Source organism: Rattus norvegicus, chromosome 12 (genome assembly GCF_036323735.1).
Source record: "Rattus norvegicus strain BN/NHsdMcwi chromosome 12, GRCr8, whole genome shotgun sequence".
NCBI lineage: Eukaryota > Metazoa > Chordata > Mammalia > Rodentia > Muridae > Rattus > Rattus norvegicus.
The window spans coordinates 7,195,283-7,214,090 of NC_086030.1; the positions used below are offsets into that span (position 1 = coordinate 7,195,283).

The window sequence follows — 18,808 nt, forward strand, 5'->3', positions numbered from 1 at the left end:
TGGGAGCATCTTCATAGAAGCAGGGGAAGGGGGAGGGCTACTGGAGGGAGTAAGGGGGATAACATTTGAAATGTAAATACATAAAATATCCAATAAAAATAAAGCAATATACTGCAAGTCAATAGCCAATATCAAAAACATGGGGAGAAACTTAAAGCAATTCCACTAAAATCGGGGACAAGACAAGGCTGCTCACTCTCTTGCTAAGTATTCAACATTGTACTTAAAGTTCTAGCTAGAGCAATAAGAGAGCTAAAGCAGATCAAGGGGATATAAATTGGAAAGAAAAAATTAATATATCCCTATTTGAAGATGATATAATAGTATATATAAGTGACCCCCAAAATTCTATGAGAGAACTCCTACAGCTGATAAATAACTTTAGCCAGGTGGTTAGATACAAAATTAACTCAAAAAATCAGTAGCATCCCTTTATACAAGTGATAAACAGGCCAAGAAAGAAAATACGGAAATAACACCCTTTACAATAGCCATGAGTAATATAAAATATCTTGGGGTAACTCTAATCAAGCAAATGAAAGACCTATATGACAAGAGCTTCAAGTCACTGAAGGAAAAAAAAAATTAGGAAGGTATCAGAAGATGGAAAGATTCCCCCATACTTATGAATCAGTAGAATTAACATAGTGCAAATAACCACCATACCAAAAGCAATTCACAAATTTGATACATAGCCATAAAAATTTCAATGCAATTAATTACAGACTTTGATAGAGCAATTCTCAAATTCATATAGAAAACCAAAAATCCAGCAGCTACCAAGATGGTGGCACCCAGTGGTGCCATGAGCAGCAGCAGTGGCAACAGCGATGCCGAGGAGCTGGCGCGGCGCCTTGCCCGCCTGGGGGCTGGAGCAGCGCCCGCGGAAAGCGGAGAGACCCGCAGCCGGTGCTGCAGATAAACAGGCACCAGCCGCCGCCGCCGCCCCCGGTCCCCCCCCCCCCCCCGGCCAAGCCGCAGGCGTGAGGTGAGCCAGCATGACGAAGATGGCAACGAACTTCAGACCACTCCTGAGCTCCGAGTCTACGTGGCCAAGAAACTGGGAGCGCTGCTGGACAGCTCCACTGCTATCGCAGAAGTATGGAAGAAGACGCAACAGGCCAAGGAGCAGCAGGCGGCCAAGAAGGAGAGGGATGGCTTCCTCCTTTTCTTCACATCTGTTCCTGGAGGCCATGAGAAGGAAGCTTCTCCAAGACCCTGCCGAAAGCGCCAACCCCGCGACTCCAGTGAGGACAGTGACCAGGAATTGCAGCGGTGCCAGGAGGCAGCTGTGTCTGCTTCAGATATTCTCCAGGAGTCAGCCATACATTGCCCTGCCAAGGTCGAGGAGGAGGCCGAAGAAGTTGAAAAAGAAAGCCAAGAAGAAGGCACACGCTGACCTGGCTGCAGTCAGAGGCCTGGAACAGGTAAAGGAGGAGGGCAGCATCAATGGGGACCCAGTGTTGCCTGGGACCAAAAAGAAAAAGAAGAAAAAGGCCAAGAAAGCCAGAGAGGCTTCCCTGTGCCCACCAGCAGAGTGTGCAGCGGCTGAGCCTAAGAACTGACTGCAGGCTGTAGGTAGGTCCTGAGGTCACCAGCTCCGAGGATACTAACCCCATGGGGTTAGGGCAGAGCCAAGCCACACTCCGTTTCCAGCTTCCCGCACTGACTGCCCGCAGGTGACTTTAGTTGGGTTTGCCCAAGAGTGCAAGCAAAGAAGTGGGTGTATGGGGGAAGCCTGTGCAAGGCTGGAATGGACTTGTGGTTCCAGAACATTCCATCGCCTCAGGAAGTTCGACTCTTCCAGCTTTTGAGACTGAATCTCACAACATCCATCTTCCCGACCTGTGCAGCCTCGGATGACAGTTGTCTTCGAGAATGATGGGGAGGGGTCTTCAAGCTACTGAGGCCCCAGAAAACTTCTGTACCTCCCCCCCAACCCACACAGACTTAATAGCATTGTCTGGAAGGGAAGGAAAGATATCCCCCACTTTCTTCCCCCACATTTGTGTGTAACGTGTTAATTTGTTAATAACACAGGTAAACCATTTCACTCTCTGAAAACCAGGTGCCAGAGCTCTGAGCACCTACTTAGTGGAAGGAAAGAGAAAAAGGGAAATAAATTATAACGTGACCCAGAAAAAAAAAAGAGAAAAGAAAACCAAAAATCTCAGGATAGCCAAAGCATCCTAAACAATAAAATAACTTCTGGAGGTATCACCAGGCCTGGCCTCAAGCTGTATACAAAGCAATAGTGGTTTTAAAAATACCACATGGTATTGATATAAGAGCAGACAGGATGATCAGTGGAATCAAATCGAAGACCCTGAAGTAAACCCACACATCTATGGACACTTGATTCTTGACAAAGAAGCCAAAACCATACAATGGAAAAAAAAAGAAAGCATCAAGAAATGGTGCTGGTCTAACTGGTAGTCTGCATGTAGAAGAATGAAAATAGATCCACATATATCACCCCACCCAAAACTCAAGTCCAAGTGGATCATAGACCTCAAAGTAAAACTGGATACACTAATCCTAGCAGAACAGAAAGTGGGAGACAGCCTTGAACACATTGGTACAGGAGACAAACAGTACAACAATGGCTAAGGCTCTAAGATCAACGATTGATAAATGGGACCTCACAAAACTGAAATGCTTCTGTAATTCAAAAGACACTGTCATTAAAACAAAATGGTGGCCTATAGATTGGGAGAAGACTTTTACTAATCATTCATCTAACAGAGACCTAATATCCAAAATTTATAAATAACTCAAGAAGTTAGACACCAATGAGCCAAATAGCCCAATTTAAAAATGGGACACAGAGCTAAACAGATAATTCTCAGCAGAGGAATCTCGAATGACTAAGAAACACTTAAGTAAACGTTCAAAGTCCTTAGTCATCAGGTAAATGACAATCAAGACTGTGATTCCATCTGACACATCAGAGTGGCTAAGATCAAAACTCAAATGACAGCACATGCTGGATGTGGAGCAAGGGAACACCCCTCCGTGGCTCAGGTGGGAACCCCCTCGTGTTCCACAGGAGAACAAACTGTGGAAATCAACTTTTCAGTTTCTCAGAAAACTGGGACTAGTTCTACCTCAAAACGCAGTTATACCATTCCTGGGCATGGTACCCAAAAGATGCCCCACTAAACAACAGGGACACTTGTTCAACTTTGTTCATAGCAACTTTACTAGCAATAGCTAGAAACTGTAAACAACCTAGATGTCCTTTGACTGAAGAATGGATAAAGAAACGTGGTACGTCCACACAAGGGAATACTAATCAGCTGTTAAAATCAAAGACATCATGGATTTCGCAGACATATGGATGCAACTTGGGAATATCATCCTGAGTGAAGCAACCCAGATCCAAAGGGACATGCAGGGTATGTAACTCACTTATAAGTGAGCCATAAAATACAAGATACTCATGCTGCTCTCCACAGATTCAAAGAAGCTAAACAAGAAGGAAGGCCCATTTAAAAAATGGGGTACAGAGCTAAACAAAACATTCTCAACTGAGGAATATTAAATGGCCAAAAAGCACCTAAAGAAATGTTCAACATCCTTAGTCATCAGGGAAATGCAAATCAAAACAACCCTGAGATTCCACCTCACACCACTCAGAATGGCTAAGATAAAAAACTCAGGTGACAGCAGATGCTGGCGAGGATGTGGAGAAAGAGGAACACTCCTCCATTGTTGGTGGGATTGCAGACTGGTACAACCATTCTGGAAATCAGTCTGGAGGTTCCTCAGAAAATTGGACATTGAACTACCTGAGGACCCAGCTATACCTCTCTTGGGCATCTACCCAAAAGATACTCCAACATATAACAAAGACACATGCTCCACTATGTTCATAGCAGCCTAATTTATAAAAGTCAGAAGCTGGAAAGAACCCAGATGCCCTTCAACAGAGGAATGGATTCAAAAATTGTGATACATCTACACATCGGAGTACTATTCAGCTATCAAAAACAATGACTTCATGAAATTCGTAAACAAATGGAATGAACTAGAAAACATCATCCTAAGTGAGATAACTCAATAACAGAAAAACACACTTGGTATGCACTCATTGATAAGCGGATATTAGCCAAAAAGCTTGAATTACCCAAGATACAATCCACAGACCACAGGAAGCTCAAGAAGAAGGATGACCAAAGTTTGGATGCTCCCACTCCTTCTTAAAAGGGGGAAAATATTCATAGGAGGGGATATGGAAGCAAAGTTTAAAGCAGCGACTCAAGGAATGGCCATTCAGAGCCTGACCCACATGTGGATCATATATACATATACATACAGCCACCGAAGCTAGATAAGATTGATGAAGCTAGAAAATGCATTCTGAAAGGGACCGGATGTAGATCTCTCCTGAGAGACACATCCAGAGCATGTCCAATACAGAGGTCAATGTTAGCAACACACCACTGAACTGAGAACAGGACCCCCTTGGGGGGAATTAGAGGAAGGATTGAAAGAGTTGAAGGAGCTTGCAACCCCATAAAAACAACAATGCCAACCAACCAGAGCTTCCAGGGACTAAACCATTACGGAAAGACTGATCCAGGGCTCCAACTGCATATATAGCAGAGAATAGCCTTGTTGGGCACCAGTGGAAGGGAAAGCCCTTGGTCCTGCCAAGGTTGGACCCCCAGTGCAGGGAAATATGGGGGGCGGGCAGTAAGGGGGATGTATAAGGGGGATACCTGTATTGGGGAGGGGTAGGGGAGGGAATGGGGGCTTATGGCAGGAAACCAGGAAGGGGAATAACATTTGAACTGTAAGTAAAGAAATATATCTAATAAAAATTTAAAAAAAAAAAGAAGGAAGGCCCAATGAAGGTGCTTGAATCTCACTCAGAAGGGGGAATAACATAGCTGTAGGAGGCAGACAGAGGGAGGGACCTGGGTAGAAAATGGGAGGGAGAGTGGGATCAGGTACAGGGAGAGACAGGGGAGATGTCCACATGGCCACGAGGATAATCTAATAGCTATTATTTATAAGTTCGTTTGACTTCTTAAAAAGAAAATAAAGGGCTAGAGAGATGGCTTAGTGGTTAAGAGCAGTAACTGCTCTTCCAGAGGTCCTGAGTTCAGTTCCCAGCAACCACATGGTGGCTCACAACTATCAGTTATGGGATCTGATGCCCTCTTCTGGTGTGTCTGAAGACAGCTATAGTGCACTCATATAAATAAAATAAATGAATGAATCTTTTAAAAAAGAGAGAAACTGAAAAAGAGAGAATGTTCCAAACTGTTCGGGGGTTTCTGTATCACCCAGGAGTGAAGAGACCCATTACACCAGTGTCTTCTAGGAAATAAATAACAGAATCACTTCATAAAGGCGTACAGACAGATAACTGTGCCTGTCCCCACAGCGTGTGGATATATGAAGCCAGCTGCACTTTGATAACCCCCCAGCCACCAGCAGATACTAAGTAGTGTTTTCACAGTAGACTCTAATCTGAGATTTTGTGGAGTTACAGAAAATCACTGTTTCTATTGTTTGAACCTTGTAAATACCCAACTCCCAGTTTCTAAGAGGCTAAATATTAGTTATTGTTCCTATAATATTAGGGGTCAGTAGTTGTTTTCTTATACTCTAGTGTGCGTGCATGTGTGTGTGCATTTGTGCGTGTGTGTGTGTGTGTGTGTGTGTGTGTGTGTGTGTGTGTATGTGGGTGTGTGCATGGGTGCACGGGTGCGTGTGTGTGATTCTGTGAGATTGAGTCAGAGACCTAGCCAGCGAACATTCCCTAACTGCTATGTCTCCTGCTGTAATTGGTCACAGTAGATGAGTTTCCTGAATGCTTCATGAAATTTCCCTGACTTCCCTCAATTATGGGCTGCAGCCTGCAAGCAAAAATAAAATTAACCCTTTCTTCCTCTAAGTTGTCTTTGGTCATGGTTTTAGTACACCAATTAAATGAAACTAGGACTCAGATAATGGCGACACATCCCTCTTCTATGCCAGACTGGTTTAGATTATTCTCTCTTTATCTCTCTCTGTCTCTGCCTCTGCCTTCCTCTGTCTCTCTATGTCTGTGTGTGTGTGACATATATGTATTCGTGTGGATAAGTTCATGCACATGCATGTATGTGGAGAGAGCAAAAGTCATTGTCAGGCATCTTCTTCAGCTGTTCTCCACCTTCGAGACAGATATGTTATTGAGCCTAAATTTTTATGAACCTGCACCTCACTGATCCAGTTATACCTCAGCACTGTAATGACAAAGTTAAGACAGCTTTCTTTCATCCAATGCTGGGATCTGAACCTGGGTCCTCATGCTTGCACAGCAGGCAGTCTACTTATTCAGTTCTCTTCCCAGCCTCTGTTTTAGATCACTCTACATTGAAATTGACCTTTGTAAGTTTGTTTACTCTCTTTCTCTCTCCTCTTTGCCCAGAACTGTAGATTTTAAAGAAAACCACTTTGGATAACTGACATCCTAACTGCTAGTGTGAACTATTACAGGAAAAGGACTTGATAAGGACCAGTCCCAAGACGATCTAATCAGTCATCTCTGTCTAGCAGTTAGGAGCTCCAAACATCTGGTGTCTTCAGATAAGAGGAAAGAGAGAGATCAGGGACTTGCAAATTTTGTGCTTTAAGGAAGAATGTTGCAAAAATGCTGAGTTCTCCAGGGAATTATAGGAGTTGCCTTAGGAGGGAAAATCAGCAGTTACTTTGGCAACTCCAGAAGAGAAAAGAAACATGGACCTTGACAAAGACCTTCAGTAGCATGTAGCCTTCCTATCTATTATAGATGGTACCACATGTGGTTGGTACTGTGGAGGCAGGGGTAGGAAGTCTCATCTGAAGAGCAATCCTGATTGCCTTGTGAGAAGACCCACCTTTTTCCAGCAGCTGAGATAAAAAGGGTGTGTGTCAGAAGGAAGCTCCAATGGCCTGTTGCTCCTTAGGGCTTCCCTCTTGCAGTGCTGATTTGCCGGGGTTGCTGCTGGTGGTGGTTCTTTCACTGAAAACAGAGTAAGTATTTGTCAGCTTTCATCATTGGAAAGAGACCAGTGGCTTTCCAGAAACTTGTCAGGCTTTCAGTACCAGATTGGTATTACTAAGCCACCCCACCTTGTAGACCTAGTTACTATGGGGTTCTCAGCATCTCTAGCATGACTTGGCTATCATTACTACTTTAAACGTCACTTAATAAATTATCTTCTTGGGGCTGGGGATTTAGCTCAGTGGTAAAGCGCTTACCTAGGAAGCGCAAGGCCCTGGGTTCGGTCCCCAGCTCCGAAAAAAAGAACCAAAAATAAATAAATAAATAAATTATCTTCTTTTTATCCCTTTGTTTTGGTTCCTATATAACCTAACCATAACACTACCCCTCTTTTACTCCTAGAAAAAGATTTTTTCACTTAACTCAGTTTCCATAAGACTTTCTCTGTTTGGGAGACAGGGTTCAGGTATGAGGTGTTCTGCAAAGATCTTGTATAATGTTGGAGAATTGGTTCACTTAGTAAAGCGTTTGCTGTGTAACACAAGCACCTGAATTCTGATCCCCGGCACCTACATAAAAAGCTGAATGCAACAGCACCTGTAATCACTGGGCTTGGGAGGACCTGGGGCTTGGTAGTCAGACAGCCCAGCTGTAACAGTGAATTCTAGGTTTGTTGAGAGACCCTGTCCCAAAAAAAAAAAAAAAAAAAAAAAAAAAAAAAAAAAAACTATTCAGTGTTATGAACTATAATGAAACAAGCGTGTACCTGATAGTCTCATACCAAAGTATGTATGCCATGCAGCAGATCTGGTATAAAGGGGGTTTACTAGGGGAAGAAAGATAAGTGAGGAGCTGGGGAAGGGTAGAGGCAGAAGAGTGGACATGTAGACAGGCAGACCGATGAAGGCGGAACAATGAAGGCAATGAAGGCAGAGACGAGGAGGAGATACAGAGAAGGAGGGGGTGCCCCAGGAACAGAAAATGAGGGCTAGGGTAGTGGGCAGTCCTTCAGTCCTTTTACATGCCATACCTGGCATACCTGGCGGCTATGGCTGGTGATGGCACAAGCCTTACTAGGTCCCTGAGAGGAGCCTAGTGAAATGGCCTGAAAACTAACAGATGGTGATAGAGGAGAATACTCTGTGTCAACCTCTGGCCTCCATGTGCATATGTGCACACACGTGGACATATACGATCATAGCTATATATATGCATTTACTATACACACACACACACACACACACACACACACACACACACAAACCTCCAGAGTCTCATGATGGTGAAGGTGATGATGTCTATTTAATCTCTTTGCTTCTTGTCTCTCAAACATTTCTTCCTAAAACAATACTAAATAACAGAAAGACAAAGCACAATGACATAACCACACCATCAACTTCAGCCAAAAACAGACAATACCACAAAAAGTGAGAGGGGTATTTCTGAACACTTTTACTCTGTTATCTGATCCTTCTGCCTCAGCTACCCGTATTCTGAAATTTATATACAAACACCACCACTTGGCCAAAAAAATGCCAACTTTTAAGTTGAGCCCTTAATATTTTAAAGTTACAGAGACTGTAACTAATGCTCAGAAGGTAAGAGCACTTAAAAATAACCATGAGGACCCAGGTTCAAATCTTCAGTGCCCACATAAGTAGCCACATGTGTACTTGTGAGCCCGGTACTGGGAGAGAAATGTGTGGCTTTTGTGGTATTGTGCTACTGCTGGCACCAGTGCACAGACCAGCCTTTCTCAGCTTGGCAAATGGGCCAACCTGTTCTAATGCTGGCTACTCTCTGGCCCTAGCAATCTCACTGCTTTCATGGCTGGCCCCACGCAGCAACCGCCCATCTCGTGGTTCTCTTGCTTTGGATTCTCCTCACATTCCCAGCCATCCTCCCCCTGTGGATAGCTGTCACAAATCCCCATAACCCAGTAAAATCAAAACTCTAGAGGCTTATAATTTGTCAGATTTATATTATTAAATTCTCAACCCACAAAATGCCCATTAATAAACTCAAAATTTAGTTGATATAAACACAAGCTGCACACCTAGATGGGGCAAATGCACCCTACTTATTATTTAATCATCTAAGAAATAATCTAAGAAATTCTTATGGCTCCCAGGACCATGTGGTTCTGGCTCCTCTTCCTCTCCTATAGATTCCATCTTCTCTCCTCTCCTCTCCCATCCAAAAGCCAAGTCTCTCTTTCCCTCTTCCTCTCTCTGACCTGGAAGTCCTGCCTATTCCTCACCACCCAGTGATTGGTCCCCTGAAATCTTTAATCATTAGGGGAATGTTCTGCCACATTGTGCATTTTGGGTGGATCAGGCTTTTGAGACTTCGTTTCAGCATGTAGCTATGACTGTCCTGAAACTCCCCATGTAGATCAGGTTGGCCTCGAATGCACAGAGACATTCCTGCTGGGCACTAGGGTTAAAGGTAAGCATCACTCCACCTAGCAAGGATTTTTAAACATAAATAAATTTGGAATCCTACATCGATTGTATATTGGGTGATCTCCCTCAAACCCTCAATCCTTTTCTCTCTCCTCCTTCCCTTTAGAACCCTGCATGGTTTTATGTCTAGTCTTATTTCATATTCACACAGATGATTTATGTTCCTTGAAAAATCAGGAGCCACACATGAGAGACAGAGAGTATACTATTTGTCTTTCTGAATTGGGTCATGTGATGGGACGGTCTCTGGCCACACCTAACTTTCCTGAGAGACACTTTACTCTGATCTACACTGAGAAACTTTCATTGTACAGATCAGTGGGATTTTCGTTGTCTGTTCCTCTACTGGACAACACCTAGGTTGGTTCCATAACTTAGCTGCTATGACCAGTGCTGCAACACACACTGGTGTGGGAGTGTCCCTGCAGCAGATGGACATGGAGTCCTTGGGTAAAGACCCAGGAAGGGTAGCTAGTTTATACAGGCATCTATTTTGAGGGGTATTTTAAACACTTGTTTTATTCTCAATTGTGTCATCTTGTGTGTGTGTGTGTGTGTGTGTGTGTGTGTGTGTGCGCACATACACACACACACACACACACACACACACACACACACACTATACCCAGCCAAATTCTCAATCACCATAGATGAAGAAACCAAGGTACTCCTTTAAAAAAAACAAATCTAAACAGTATCTTTCAATTAATCCAACCTTATAGAGGATTCTAGAAGGCAAATTCCTACAGAAAGAAAATAAGTACACCCAAGAAAACACAAGAAATTAATCATCTCACAGCAAATCCAAATGAAGAGAATCATACAGAGAGAGAGAGAGAACCAGAAGCTAACAATCATTGGTCATTTATTTATCTCACAATCAATTCATAAATAAAAAGACACAAACTAACAAACTGGATGAGTAAATAGAATCCATCATTCTGTTGCATACAAGAAATACACCTCAGAAACAAAGATAGACATTACTTCAGACTAAAAGGCTAGAAAGAGATTTTCCAAGCAAACAGACCCAAGAAACAAGCTGGGGTAGTCATTCAAATATATTATAAAATAAACTTTCAACAAAAGTAAGCAAAAGATACAGGAACGAATGAACACTTTATGCCCACCAAAGGAAAAGTCCACCAAGATAAACTCTCAATCCTGAACATTTATGCCCTAAATGCAAGGGCTCCCACATTCATAAAAGAAACATTACTAAAGCTCAAAACACACATTGAATCTCACACAATAATATTGGGAGAGTTCAAAATTCCACTCTCAATGGACAAGTCATGGAAACAGAAACTAAACAGAGACACTAAAACTAACATATGTCTTAAACAAATGGATTTAACAAATATCTACAGAACCTTTGACCCAAAACAAAAGAACATACCTTCTCAGCCCAACATAAAACCTTCTTCAAAATTGAACACGTAATCGGGAACTAAACAAGCCTCAACAGATACAAGAAGATTGAAATAAATCTTTACATTCTAGCAGCTTATCTCTGAATAAGCCTGGACTTCAACAACAACAGAAACAACAGAAATCTCACATACTCATAGAAAAGGAACAACTCTCTCTCTACTCAAAGATCACTGGATCAAGGAAAAAATAAAGACAGAAATTAAAGACTTTCTGCAATTCGATGGAAATGAAGACACAACATACCCAAATTTATAAACACAATATAAGCAATGCTAAGTGGAAAATTCATCACACTAAGTGCCTTCATAAATAAAAATTTGGAGAGATCTCATACTAGCAACTTAACAGCACATCCAAAAAGCTCTAGAACAAAAAGAAGCAAAGACACTTAAGAGGAGTAGAAGGCAGGAAAGAGTCAAACTCAGGGCTGAAATTAATCAATTAGAAACAAAGAGAACAATTTCTTTGAGAAAATCAAAGATAGATAAACCCTTAGCTATATTAACTAAAAAGCATGGAGACAGTATCTAAATTAACAAAATCAAAAATGAAAAAGGAGACATAACAACAGGAACTGAATAATTCAAAAAAAAAAAAAAGTCATTAGGTCTTACTTCAAAAGCCTGTACTCCACAATACTGGAAAGTCTAAAAATTATGGATAACTTTCTAGACAGATACCGCTTGCTCTGTGTAATTTTAAAAGACTTGCTTTTGTCTTCTCGGGAGCTCTGCCTACACTCCTGGCTAGGCTCTGGTATCAGCCACCACAAGTCTCACTCAACTCTGCCAACCGCCATTTTTCCTGGGTGCTGTGATCGCTGCCCCAGCCCCTCATGAATAGCTTAGTCAAGCCTCTAACAACTGCCATGGCTGCCCCCTTTTTCCTCTTGTCGCAGATAGAAATCATTAAACAGTTTTACGATTTTAAACCTAGCCAGATAATTCAATGGCTGGTTGTAGAATTTTCTGCCCTAATATTATCAGCTACTCTATTACAACCGCCCTCCAAGATCTTATATGGCTGTTGTGACTTCCCGTTCCAAAGCCTGCTGGAAAAACCTTCTTCTCTAGTCCTTTCTCCTCCTCCTGGGACTCTTAAGTGCCACCTTTTTCCCTTTGCCTAACAATTAGCTTCTGCCTCCTTTATTGACACAACCAAAAACTTTTAGGGAATCAACACCTTCCCCTACAACTTACTGAAGTTAAGTCAAATAGGTAAACTATCTAAACAGTCCCAAAATCATTAAGGGATTAAAAGTAGTTTAAAAGTCTCTCCCCACCCCCCAAAAAAAGCACAGGGCCACATGGCTTAGAATTCTACCAGACTTTCAAAGAAGAGCTGGTAACAATACTGCTCAAACTAGTCCCCAAAATAGAAATAAAAGAAAACTATCTAATTGATTCTGTGAGGCCACAGTTACCCTGATACCTAAACCACACAAAGACTCAACAACGAAAGAGAATTTCAGACAAATTTTGCTTATGAACATCAACACAAAAGCACTCAATAAAATTCTGTCAAACAGAACCCAAAAATACACCAAAAGCATTGTTCACCACTCTCAAGTAGGCTTGATCTTAGGGATACAGGGATGGTTCAAACTACAAAAATCCATCAACATAATCCACTATATAAACAAACAAACAAAATCATATACATGATCCTCTCATTGACAAAATCCAAGACCCCTTCATGTTAAAAGTCTAGGAGAGATCAAGGATTCAAGACACATAGCTAAACATAATAAAAGCAATATACAGAAAGCCAATAGGAAACATCGAAGTAAATGGAGAGAAGCTAGAAGCATTCCTATTAAAGTCAGGGACAAGACAAGTCTGTTCACTCTCTCCCTGTCTATTCAATATAGTACTTGAAGCTAGAGCAATAAGACAACAGAAGGAGATTGATCATATACAAATTGGAAAGGAGGAAGTAAAGGAATCACTACTCACAGATGATATCATAATATCTATACCTGATCCCCAAAACTGTACCAAGGAATTCCTACAGCTGATAAACTGCTTCAGCAAAGTGAGTAGATTCAAAATTAACTCAAAGGATTAGTAGCCCTCCTTTATACAAAAATAAACAGGCAGAGTAAGAAATTAGGGAAACAATACCCTTTACAATAGTCACAAATAATATGAAACATCTTGGTATAACTCTAACCAAGCATATAAAAAACCAATATGGCAAGAACTTCAAATTGTTGAAGAAAGATATTGAGGAAGATATCCAAAGATGGAAAGATTTCCCATGTCCATAGGATCTACATAGTGAAAATGGTTGTATTACCAAAAGCAATCTACAGTTCCAAGTGCAATTCTCATCAAAATTTCAATGCAATTTTTTACAGACCTTGAAAGAGAAATTCTCAACCTCATATGGAAAAAAGATAGGATAGCCAAAACCATGCTGAACAATCAAAGAACTTCTGGAGGAATCACCGTCCCTGACCTCAAACTGTACTACAGAGCAATAATGATTAAAAACTGTGTGGTATTGGTACAGAAACATGCATATTGATCAATGGAATAGAATCAAAGATTAAAACCCCACATACCTATGTGCCAGAGTCCAGGTCCAGCATTCTTATTCTGTCTTGAAAGTAACTGGGGAGAAAGAGAACTGGCATGAGCTACCTCAGCCAGTGCCTACAGCATAAACAGGGTCTTGGCAGCTGCATCTGGAGGCTGGATGTTGTCTTGTAAAGATGTTTAATAAAATCTTGAACAAAGAAAAAAAAAGAACTGGCATGAGCAAGATGGTCTTGCAAGGTATTAGGATTGTTTTTATTATAACAATAACATTTCACTATCTTGCCTCTAAGTAACCTTACAGCACTAGATGGCCTGCCTCTCTCAGTTCTTCCAAAGCCAGAAACAGTCTCTGGCTTTTAGTATCTCATCATAAAACATCAGGGAATTAAGTAAAGTGCCTTTGTTCTTATCTCCTCAGGAACTTCCATGGTCCAACTCCCAGCCTGCTAGCGAAAGTCACAGGAACAGAAGGGAACAGTTTTAAACGTCATTTTAATCTTTATTTCTAAGTTCTTCTCCAAATTTTCTTTCCTCCAAAAATTCTCTCTTCACTGTCTTTGCCCTCAGCACTTATACATCTTTCAGATTACATGATCACATGGAAAAAAGTTCACCATGAGTTTACACATAAATTCAAATCATAAACTGAATAAGTTTACAACAGAGATGTTTACACATGTTCCCATTAAGACTAGACATTCATTATCTGTCACTAGCTCTACAGGTTCATTGAAAGTTAAAACCTATAATTTTCTGACCAAATTATTATTGAGGTTTTATATAGATAAACCCAGTCAATGTTTTATCTTCTGTCCTTACACCTACAATAAATTGTTAGTTCCATTTTTTGGCTACCTATTTTAAAACCTCTTGGAATGTCTTTTTTTTTTTTTATTAACTTGAGTATTTCTTATATACATTTCAAGTGTTATTCACTTTCCCGGTTTCCGGGCAAACATCACCCTCCCCCCTCCCCTTCCTTGTGGGTGTTCCCCTCCCAACCCTCCCCCCATTGCCGGCCTCCCCCCAACAGTCTAGTTCACTGGGGGTTCAGTCTTAGCAGTACCCAGGGCTTCCCCTTCCACTGGTGCTCTTACTAGGATATTCATTGCTATCTATGAGGTCAGAGTCCAGGGTCAGTCCATGTATAGTCTTTAGGTATTGGCTTAGTCCCTTGAAGCTCTGGTTGCTTGGCATTGTTGTACATATGGGGTCTCGAGCCCCTTCAAGCTCTTCCAGTTCTTTCTCTGATTCCTTCAACGGGGGTCCTATTCTCAGTTCAGTGGTTTGCTGCTGGCATTCGCCTCTGTATTTGCTGTATTCTGGCTGTGTCTCTCAGGAGCGATCTACATCCGGCTCCTGTCGGTCTGCACTTCTTTGCTTCATCCATCTTGTCTAATTGGGTGGCTGTATATGTATGGGCCACATGTGGGGCAGGCTCTGAATGGGTGTTCCTTCAGTCTCTGTTTTAATCTTTGCCTCTCTCTTCCCTGCCAAGGGTATTCTTTTTCCCCTTTTAAAGAAGGAGTGAAGCATTCACATTTTGATCATCCCTCTTGAGTTTCATTTGTTCTAGGCATCTAGGGTAAATCAAGCATTTGGGCTAATAGCCACTTATCAGTGAGTGCATACCATGTATGTCTTTCTGTGATTGGGTTAGCTCACTCAGGATGATATTTTCCAGTTCCAACCATTTGCCTACGAATTTCATAAAGCCATTGTTTTTGATAGCTGAGTAGTATTCCATTGTGTAGATGTACCACATTTTCTGTATCCATTCCTCTGTTGAAGGGCATCTGGGTTCTTTCCAGCTTCTGGCTATTATAAATAAGGCTGCGATGAACATAGTGGAGCAGGTGTCTTTTTTCTATCTTGGGGCATCTTTTGGGTATATGCCCAAGAGAGGTATAGCTGGATCCTCAGGCAGTTCAATGTCCAATTTTCTGAGGAACCTCCAGACTGATTTCCAGAATGGTTGTACCAGTCTGCAATCCCACCAACAATGGAGGAGTGTTCCTCTTTCTCCGCATCCTCGCCAGCATCTGCTGTCACCTGAGTTTTTGATCTTAGCCATTCTCACTGGTGTGAGGTGAAATCTCAGGGTTGTTTTGATTTGCATTTCCCTTATGACTAAAGATGTTGAACACTTCTTTAGGTGTTTCTCAGCCATTCGGCATTCCTCAGCTGTGAATTCTTTGTTTAGCTCTGAACCCCATTTTTTAATAGGGTTATTTGTCTCCCTGCGGTCTGACTTCTTGAGTTCTTTGTATATTTTGGATATAAGGCCTCTATCTGTTGTAGGATTGGTAAAGATCTTTTCCCAATCTGTTGGTTGCCAATTTGTCCTAACCACAGTGTCCTTTGCCTTACAGAAGCTTTGCAGTTTTATGAGATCCCATTTGTTGATTCTTGATCTTAGAGCATAAGCCATTGGTGTTTTGTTCAGGAAATTTTTTCCAGTGCCCATGTGTTCCAGATGCTTCCCTAGTTTTTCTTCTATTAGTTTGAGTGTGTCTGGTTTGATGTGGAGGTCCTTGATCCACTTGGACTTAAGCTTTGTACAGGGTGATAAGCATGGATCGATCTGCATTCTTCTACATGTTGACCTCCAGTTGAACAAGCACCATTTGCTGAAAATGTTATCTTTTTTCCATTGGATGGTTTTGGCTCCTTTGTCAAAAATCAAGTGACCATAGGTGTGTGGGTTCATTTCTGGGTCTTCAATTCTATTCCATTGGTCTATCTGTCTGTCTCTGTACCAATACCATGCAGTTTTTATCACTATTGCTCTGTAATACTGCTTGAGTTCAGGGACAGTGATTCCCCCTGAAGTCCTTTTATTGTTGAGGATAGCTTTAGCTATCCTGGGTTTTTTGTTATTCCAGATGAATTTACAAATTGTTCTGTCTAACTCTTTGAAGAATTGGATTGGTATTTTGATGGGGATTGCATTGAATCTGTAGATCGCTTTTGGTAAAATGGCCATTTTTACTATATTAATCCTACCAATCCATGAGCATGGGAGATCTTTCCATCTTCTGAGGTCTTCTTCAATTTCTTTCTTCAGTGTCTTGAAGTTCTTATTGTACAAATCTTTACTTGCTTGGTTAAAGTCACACCGGGGTACTTTATATTATTTGGGTCTATTATGAAGGGTGTCGTTTCCCTAATTTCTTTCTCGGCTTGTTTCTCTTTTGTGTAGAGGAAGGCTACTGATTTATTTGAGTTAATTTTATACCCAGCCACTTTGCTGAAGTTGTTTATCAGCTTTAGTAGTTCTCTGGTGGAACTTTTGGGATCACTTAAATAAACTATCATATCATCTGCAAATAGTGATATTTTGACTTCTTTTTTTCTGATCTGTATCCCCTTGACCTCCTTTTGTTTTCTGATTGCTCTGGCTAGAACTTCAAGAACTATATTGAATAAGTAGGGAGAGAGTAGGCAGCTTTGTCTAGTCCCTGATTTTAGTGGGATTGCTTCAAGTTTTTCTCCATTTAGTTTAATGTTAGCAACTGCTTTGCTGTATATGGCTTTTACTATGTTTAGGTATGGAACTTGAATTACTATTCTTTCCAGGACTTTTATCATGAAGGGGTGTTGAATTTTGTCAAATGCTTTCTCAGAATCTAATGAAATGATCATGTGGTTTTGTTCTTTCAGTTTGTTTATATAATGGATCACGTTGATGGTTTTCCGTATATTAAACCATCCCTGCATGCCTGGGATGAAGCCTACTTGATCATGGTGGATGATTGTTTTGATGTGCTCTTGGATTCGGTTTGCCAGAATTTTATTGAGTATTTTTGCGTCGATATTCATAAGAGAAATAGGTCTGAAGTTATCTTTCTTTGTTGGGTCTTTGTGTGGTTTAGGTATAAGAGTAATTGTGGATTCATAGAAGGAATTCGGGAGTGATCCATCTGTTTCAATTTTGTGGAATAGTTTGGATAATATTGGTATGAGGTCTTCTATGAAGGTTTGATAGAATTCTGCACTAAACCCATCTGGACCTGGGCTCTTTTTGGTTGGGAGACCTTTAATGACTGCTTCTATTTCCTTAAGAGTTATGGGGTTGTTTAACTGGTTTATCTGTTCCTGATTTAACTTCGGTACCTGGTATCCGTCTAGGAAATTGTCCACTTCCCGTAGATTTTCAAGTTTTGTTGAATATAGGCTTTTATAGTAAGATCTGATGATTTTTTGAATTTCCTCTGAATCTGTAGTTATGTCTCCCTTTTCATTTCTGATTTTGTTAATTTGGACACACTCTCTGGGTCCTCTCGTTAGTCTGGCTAAAGGTTTATCTATCTTGTTGATTTTCTCAAAGAACCAACTTTTGGTTCTGTTGATTCTTTCTATGGTCCTTTTTGTTTCTACTTGGTTGATTTCAGCTCTGAGTTATTTCCTGCCTTCTACTCCTCCTGGGTGTATTTGCTTCTTTTTGCTCTAGAGCTTTTAGGTGTGCTGTCAAGCTGCTGACATATGCTCTTTCCTGTTTCTTTCTGCAGGCACACAGCGCTATGAGTTTTCCTCTTAGCACAACTTTCATTGTGTCCCATAAGTTTGGGTATGTTGTACCTTCATTTTCATTAAATTCTAAAAAGTTTTAAATTTCTTTCTTTATTTCTTCCTTGACTAGGTTATCATTGAGTAGAGCATTGTTCAATTTCCACGTATATGTGGGCATTCTTCCCTTATTGTTATTGAAGACCAGTTTTAGGCCATGGTGGTCTGATAGCACGCATGGGATTATTTCTATCTTTCTGTACCTGTTGAGGCCCGTTTTTTGACCAACTATAGGGTCAATTTTGGAGAAAGTACCATGAGGAGCTGAGAAGAAGGTATATCCTTTTGCTTTAGGAAAGAATGTTTTATAAATATCCGTTAAGTCCATTTGGCTCATGACTTCTCTTAGACTGTCTACGTCTCTGTTTAATTTCTGTTTCCATGAGCTGTCCATTGATGAGAGTGGGGTGTTGAAATCTCCCACTATTATTGTGTGAGGTGCAATGTGTGTTTTGAGCTTTATTAAGGTTTCTTTTACATAAGTAGGTGCCCTTGTATTTGGGGCATAGATATTTAGGATTGAGAGTTCATCTTGGTGGATTTTTCCTTTGATGAATATGAAGTGTCCTTCCTTATCTTTTTTGATGACTTTTAATTGAAAATTGATTTTATTTGATATTAGAATGGCTACTCCAGCTTGCTTCTTCTGACCATTTGCTTGGAAAGTTGTTTTCCAGCCTTTCACTCTGAGGTAGTGTCTGTCTTTGTCTCTGAGGTGTGTTTCCTGTAGGCAGCAGAATGCAGGGTCCTCGTTGCATATCCAGTTTGTTAATCTATGTATTTTTTTTTGGTTCTTTTTTTCGGAGCTGGGGACCGAA

At 41.1% G+C, this 18,808-nt stretch overlaps 1 pseudogene; it reads left to right on the top strand.

Moving 5' to 3' along the window:
• Window positions 1-784: 784 nt before the first annotated feature.
• Window positions 785-2,149, top strand: C12h12orf43-ps1 (similar to human chromosome 12 open reading frame 43, pseudogene 1; annotated as a pseudogene).
• Window positions 2,150-18,808: the final 16,659 nt, after the last annotated feature.